Source organism: Pinus tabuliformis, chromosome 3_2, assembly GCF_031772625.1.
Source record: "Pinus tabuliformis cultivar Carrire ecotype Pingquan chromosome 3_2, CPIR1, whole genome shotgun sequence".
Lineage (NCBI taxonomy): Eukaryota > Viridiplantae > Streptophyta > Pinopsida > Pinales > Pinaceae > Pinus > Pinus tabuliformis.
Genome location: NC_142302.1, coordinates 7,524,706 through 7,532,311, shown reverse-complemented (window position 1 = coordinate 7,532,311; position 7,606 = coordinate 7,524,706). Strand labels below are relative to the sequence as shown.

General features: G+C 39.6%; 1 pseudogene across 2 annotated transcripts; it reads right to left on the bottom strand.

Annotated features, from left to right (window-relative positions):
• Positions 1–2,079: 2,079 nt before the first annotated feature.
• Positions 2,080–7,381, bottom strand: LOC149179545 (5-oxoprolinase 1 pseudogene; annotated as a pseudogene). 2 transcript variants are annotated; one of them, XR_016256849.1, is made up of 2 exons: positions 7,023–7,381; positions 2,080–6,441 (listed from the first exon to the last, which is right to left on the bottom strand). The product of XR_016256849.1 is annotated as a 5-oxoprolinase 1 pseudogene, transcript variant X1 (transcript). The 2 variants fall into 2 exon arrangements; XR_016256850.1 differs by having other exon boundaries at positions 2,080–6,438.
• Between the last annotated feature and the right edge of the window lie 225 nt (positions 7,382–7,606).

The window sequence follows — 7,606 nt, the reverse complement described above, 5'->3', positions numbered from 1 at the left end:
GGAAAGAATTACCACTCCTCAAATTCTCAAGATAGAAGGGCATATCAAGAAGAAAAAGGTTCAAGAAGTGAAAGATCGCATCGAGAAAGAAGAAATGAATCTGACCATATCTTGTAATGCATTGGCTAGAATTACCACTCCTCAAACTATCAAGATAGGAGGACATATTAAGAAGAAAAAGGTAATAGTGTTGATTAATTCGGGCGGTACCCATAATTTTATTCATTGTAAGATAGCCAATGAATTGAATTGCTTCCCATATCCAGCACCAGAGTGTCAAGTGATGGTTGCAAGTGGAGAAACCATAAATTGCTCTGGAAAGTGCCATAATATCAAGCTATCCATGGGAGAATATGTATTGAATAGCCCAATGCTTTCCATTCCAATGCGTGGTGTTGATGTTGTACTAGGTGTCCAATGGCTACAATCCTTGGGTACAATAGCTTTTAATTTTCAAGAACTTCTCATGAAATTTTCTTCGGAAGAAAAGGAAGTTGAATTAAGGGGTATCACACGGAAACCGAGAAAGATAATCAGCTCTAACGGACGGACAAAGCTTCTAAAGAAATAAAAACGAGGCATAATTGCACAATTATGTTCACTAGAGGTTTCCACATCGAAATCATCTATTTTTTCCAGATCTTCAAAAAGTCTTAGACAATCATTCTAAGGTATTGGAGACTCTCAAAGGCCTCCCACCTATTCGTGATCATGATCATTCTATTCATTTGATTCCAAAAAGTGTTCCTCCAAACATTAGGGCTTACAGATATCCCTATGCCCAAAAGAGTGAAATTGAACATTTGGTTGCATAAATGCTAGAGGCTGGTATAATTCAACCTAGTCAAAGTTCTTTCTCTGCTCCAGTAGTATTGACGCACAAGAAGGATGGGTCATGGCACATGTGTCCGGATTATAGAGAGCCCGACAAACTCACTATTAAAGATAAATTTCTCATTCTTGTCATTGATGAAGTATTGGATGAATTGCATGGATTAATTTACTTCACCAAGTTGGATCTTCGTTCAGGATATCATCAAATAAGAATGAACACTGAAGACATTCTGAAAACAACATTATTGAAGAAAGATGCATTTTCATGGACTCCAGAAGTAACGAAGGCCTTTGAACATCTTGAAGAGGTAATGTGCCAAGCACCGGTCTTAGTTACGCCAAACTTCACAAAAACCTTTATTGTGAAATATGATGCATCAGGAAATGGAATTGATGATGTTTTAACGCAAGAAGAAAAACCCATTTCTTTCGAAAGTCATCCAATCAAAAGAAAGTATTTAGACAAAGCTATTTATGAGAAGGAAATGTTGGCAAGACTACATGCACTTAAAAAATGGTGACCTTACATAATGAGAAGATCTTAGTTCAAACAATATTGCCAGAACTTGACAAGGAAGGAAAAATCATATTGAAACCTGAAGCAATCACAGAAACAAGAACTCGACAGCTACGAAATCGATCAATTTCATAATATCTCATCAAGTGGAAGGACTTACCCACTGAAGATTCAACATGGGAGGACAAGAATTTTATACAAAAACATTCATAACTACTCAAGCGTTGAGGACAACACTTTTTGATAGAGAAAGGCATGTTAGGTCCCTATACTACTGGTGTAACCTCTTATTGTTATTAGTGCATCCCCCTTATTATATTGTTGTGCCCATGTAGTCCCCATATGGTTATTATTGTGCCCCATAGAATTTCACTATTGTTATTATTGTGCCCTTACATTATTATTGTTATGTCGGCTTTGATTATATTATGACCCCTTAGACTCCTATCTATAGAAATGAGGTATTGACATTTGTATCATTTAAGAATTGTTCATTTGTGTAATGTAAAGGAGGTTTCTCCCTCGAAAAGGCTTATTTTTAAGGCGTTGATCTATCTTTTTTATCGTTTTGTGCGCTGGTTTCATAACACAATGTGCACTCTACAATCCAAAATAAAAGAAATAACAAGTGTTGTCAACCAACTCAATATGATATTTTTCAGTATATAAGATGTGTAACATATATATTTATAAATCAAAATATATATATATATATATATACACCCACTTGAGTGTAAATCTAGTTTAGGTTGGAATTTTTAAATATTGAAAAAGTTGTCTCAATTTTTATCAATATTTTTATTGATCAGACTTAGTGTTTAATCTATCCAAAGTTAAAATAAATTGATGTTGGTATTTCAAATACCTACTAATCATGCAAGGCGAAGGGGCATAATTTAGCATCAAGAAGTGCAGCCCCATCCACCACCTCCAGGAGTTAAAATTTGAAGGATCTCCCCAGGTTGCACATCTACGGTATTCTTTCCGCCAAGATAAACTCTACGTCCATCTTTTCTGATGAGAAAATTCTGTCCACAAGCTCCATCCTGGCCACCCATTAAACCTTTTGGTGCATGTACTCGTCTTTCTGATAGAATACTAACAGTCATTGGACAACGGTATTCAATCTCTCGAATAATACCATCACCTCCTTTGAATTGACCAGCACCACCACTATTCTCCCTAAGCCCAAATCTATGAAGAAGCACTGGATACCGCTGCTCAAGAATCTCAGGATCTGTAATGCGTGTATTTGTCATGTGACATTGTACTCCACTGGTTCCATTCCATCCTGGCCCGGCACCACATCCACCCCCTACAGTTTCATAATAACCAAATGTGTTGTCACCAAATGTGAGATTGTTTGTGCAACCCTGTGAGCAAGCACATGCCTGAAATGCAGTTAGTACCACATCTGTCACTCTCTGAGATGTAAGCACATTACCACCCACCACAGCAGCTTTCTCACTTGGAGAAAGAAGAGAACCTGGTGGAATGTGAATTGACACTGGCGCAAGACAACCTTGATTAAGAGGAATATCAACATCCACGAGACATCGCAAACAGTATATAACAGCAGCAGTTGTCACTGCTTCAGGAGCATTCCAATTTCCATATACCTCTGGGCTAGTTCCTTCAAAGTCAAAAAATGCTTCTCCCTTCTTTTCATCAATGGTAAGCTTCAAATGTATTACAGACCCATCATCCATGTAGTCTAATGCTACTAAAGTTACAAGTGGTCCTTGCTTTTCTAGGTTTGATTGCTTGGCAGCTTGAGCAGCAATTGATTTTAGCATTTCCCTCACAGCCGCCTCTGCATTTGTCTGCACATGCTTCATGTATGCCTGCACTATGTCCAAGGAATACTGTTCAATAAGCTCTCCTATAAGGATAATCCCACGCTGATTTGCAGCTACCTGTGCTCGAAGGTCAGATAGGTTATCTTCAAGTCTTCGGGTCCCTGGAATCATACGTGGAGCACTATCAGTATAATTTCTGTATTCATCAAAAATCTGCGTTTGAAATAGCTTGATAATGCCTTCTTCTTGAAAAATGCCCTGTTCTACTAATTTAAAAGCCTTGATGGAAGCTCCTTCTTCAAATATAGTTTTCGAAAGTGGGGGCATGCTACCAGGCGTTATTCCACCAATTTCTGCATGGTGTCCCCTACTTGCCACAAAAAATATAAGTTTCCCATCCCGAAATACTGGTGTTATAACAGTTACATCAGGCAAATGGCTTCCACCTGCATAGGGATGGTTGGTCACCAAGACATCACCCTCTCTCAAATTCTCACCCCAATATCTGAGTTGCCAACGGACAGTGCTAGACATTGCACCCAAGTGGACAGGTATATGTGGTGCATTGGCCACAAGGCCCCCATCAGGGCTGAATAGTGCACATGAAAAATCAAGACGTTCTTTGATGTTGGTGGAAATTGATGTTCTTTGAAGCGTCCGACCCATCTGTTCTGCAATCCCCATAAAGCGGTTGTTAAATATTGACAACTGCACTACATCAGCAACCTTGATCTCCAACTCAGTGTTAGTTGGAACAGATCCAATCTCAATTCGTATGTTTCCATGCTTCGTAATGGCTGCTTTGCAAACAGGCTCTATTAGCAGAGTACTGTTTCCATTCATGATAATTGCAGGACCCTTTATTGTATGACCATAGCCAAGATTTTCCAGGAGATATACCGGTGTTTCCTGCCATCCTTTACCGAAGTACACTTGGTAAAATTTCTCTGCCTTGGGCTCCCCTACTGTTTTCTCCATTGCCACAGGTTTCAGCATATCAGTAACTCCAACCCCACGCACTCTCACATCACTGATAAGAATATTTCTCTTTTGAAGTTCAAATCCATACTCTCGACGGAATCTTTTTACAAATTCTCCAGCATAATTATTGCTACCATCTTGAGGAGTCTCGATCATCATTGCAGTGTCTGTACCCTCGTAACGCAGATTCAAATACAAATCTGTGTGTATATTTTCATCTTTAAAGCCTTGAACCCTCAGCTGTTGCCTTACCTGCTCTGTCAAAACCTTGGAACGTTTTGACACCTCAACCATGGAGTCAGAACCATATATGGCAGCATATGGCTCCTGCGCCTCTTCAATAACATCAGCTAGTCCCATGCCATATGCACTTAGGATACCACAATACCTATGAATAATAACTTCTCTCATCCCTAAAGCTCTTGCAATTGCACATGCATGCTGAGGACCAGCACCTCCAAAGCATGCAAGGATATGTTTCCTAGTTTCATGCCCCTTCATCTCGGTAAGTTCACGAATAGGTCGGCACATGGCCTCATTAGCCACATCTATAAATCCAATTGCAATCTCCTCAACAGTCATGTCTCTTGAAGAAGGATATTTCTCTCTTCTGTAAGAGTTGATTATATCTGAAAGCTTGCAAAATGCTTCTCTGGTTGCCTCCAAGTCTAATGGCTCATTTTCATTTGGCCCAAAGATGGAAGGGAAGTAATCTGGAATAACCCTTCCAAGAAGCAAATTTGCATCTGTGACTGCCAATTCCCCACCTTTCCTGTAACAGACTGGACCAGGATGGGCACCCACCGACTCTGGCCCAACCCTGAAAGCCCCTAGTTGAAATTTCAGCTTTGAGCCTCCACCTGCAGCAACAGTATTAATGTCAAGCTGTGGTGCCTGAATCATCACCCCTGCGGTTTGAGTCTCCAGTACTTGTTCATAAGATCCTGCATAGCGACTGACATCGGTTGAGGTGCCTCCCATGTCAAAGCCAATTAGAGGATGTTCTGTTTCCAGGCCAAATGTAGTTCTAGCATAACCGACAACTCCTCCTGCAGGACCAGACAAGATTGCCTTGTGACCTGAAAACCTGTTCTCTGGTGTAAGTCCTCCATCAGACTGCATGAATAAAACATTGACTTTGTCCAATTCTTCGTCAAATCTAGATAGAAACCCTGACAAATAGTCTTTAATAACTGGAGTTAAATATGCATCCACAGTAGCAGTGAATCCTCGTGGAACAACTCGCACCATTGGTGTAAGTGCCGAAGATAAGGACACGTGCTTAAACCCTAGAGCCTTTGCCAAGCGTTCTACGGCCAATTCATGAACAGGGTAGATGTAAGAATGAATAAACACCACAGCTATGCTAGTTATGCCTCTCTTCAATAATCCTTCTAGAAGAGGCTTCAGTGCTTCCTCGTCCAACGGTTTCACAACCTCTAACAATTCACCAGATACACCTTTTACAACCCTTTCACTTTCCACTTCTCCATCCAAAGCAAGTTGAACTCTTTCATCTACTTCTATTACTTCTTGAAACAGCGGTGAAGGCTTCGCAACAGTTAGGTCAAATATCTTTGGTCGAGACTGGTTGCCTATCTGAAGCAAATCCTTGAATCCCTTGGTCACGCACAAAGCTAAACGCTCTCCCTTTCTCTCCAACAGTGCATTGGTGGCAACAGTTGTGCCCATCCTAATCCATTCTATTGGATATGTAGGTATCTTATCCGACCGGGGAATCTTCTGCCCTGTGACCTCCTCTAGTATTCGTCTGATTCCCTCCGCAGGTGCATCCTCATAATTGGCAGGATCCACTGAGAGAAGCTTAATAACTCGACATCTAGGCTCGCCAGGAACCTCGGCATAAACATCAGTAAAGGTTCCACCCCTGTCAATGCAGAATCTGAATTCCCTCTTGTAACTTCCCTCTTCCATTATTCTTTCTTCCCCAATCTTTATCTTTCTTTTTTTTTCTAATTGTATTATTCTTCTCGTTATTTGCAAAAATAAGGAAGAGTTTACATAATTAAGATAACCAGTATAAAAGCGGCTTCCAAGGGAGCATCATATCACCTGAATTTGGGTGGGGAAGTTAACATTAATCCCTCTCAACCACCTGGATACACTCAATTGACTTCCCCAAATCTTATCATTAAGACACAGTCTAAAGATTTTTCAGGAAACCCAGTAGGGAATACGAATTGAAAACAACATTACTGCTAAAGAATCCACTTAACTTGTTCTTCAATATTTCTATCAATAGAGTCTAGTCCCCATGTTAATCTGATAATAAATCTGGACTCCGTACTGCTGCATTACATAAAATATAACGAAAGATGAAGCCTGGTTGCAATTTCTTTTTGTTTGTAAGATATATCGATCATTTTTTCAACAACACAGACATAAACCCATCTAACAGAGACTGGGGTTTTATCTATGCATTATTAGATAGGTATGGTTTTGCACAGCTTCTTGTATTTTGTGTTTGGATGGAAAATATGGAAGATAGAGAATATCTGAATATGACATAGTACAAGACATATGTAAACATGTTAATCGACTTGAATACAATGTTGATTTTTCTTTCTGGAAAATCACATCTAACAGTAAGCCCTGAGAAGAAAATCCTACACCACAGGATTGCCGAAGACAATCAAATTTAGGAAATGGGTTTGCTCAATTATACTTAAAACAGTCACAATTAATGCTATAGTCAAATCTGCAAAATTTTGGGGGGGCTGGGAAACAAAAAACAGGGGCTTTTATCCAAAGCTTGATTTAAATACTTATCATACAAAAAAACACGAAGAAAAGTCAAGAACATAGCAGTCTAATTTGACAGAACATACCCAAATTTCTTAGAAAAATCACTTAAAGGACAGTGAACTTACAATTATTCAGAAAGCCGGTGATTTTTCCAGCAAACCAGGAGGTGTGATAAGTCAATTCTCAGCTGACCTGGGCAGCGTTTGGCACCAGCTAAAACGAAGTTGGAAAGCCTCACAGTCCACTACAACAACCCACTACCTCGATAACGTTAGCGACAGAGGTTATCCCTTGAAGTTGTAGCTGGGAAAATGGTGATACTTCCTGGGAGGCGAAGCCATAACCGGTCATATTACCATTGTTTTTTATTCAGACTTCTGTCGTTTTTGAACCAGACTTTACATGAGCTGAGCGAGAGCAAGATCATTTTTGGACACCCTAGATTCTCTCGACAAATTATGTGCAAGTTCGCAAATTAAAAACATACTTAAAAATATTTGGATATAGCAAATGTCTTTCTTGGAAGCATGTTGTTTTTTATTTATTTACCAACCATTCTTATCGATATGGCTACTATGGTTGATCTCTCTCGCTAAAATTGTTTAATTAACGGTATGGGTTGAACAAAGGTGTCATTGATTTCAATACAATGTTGCATTGTGGAAGAAGACTAAACCATAACTTTGTTGGTTAACTCTTTGCTTGTTAA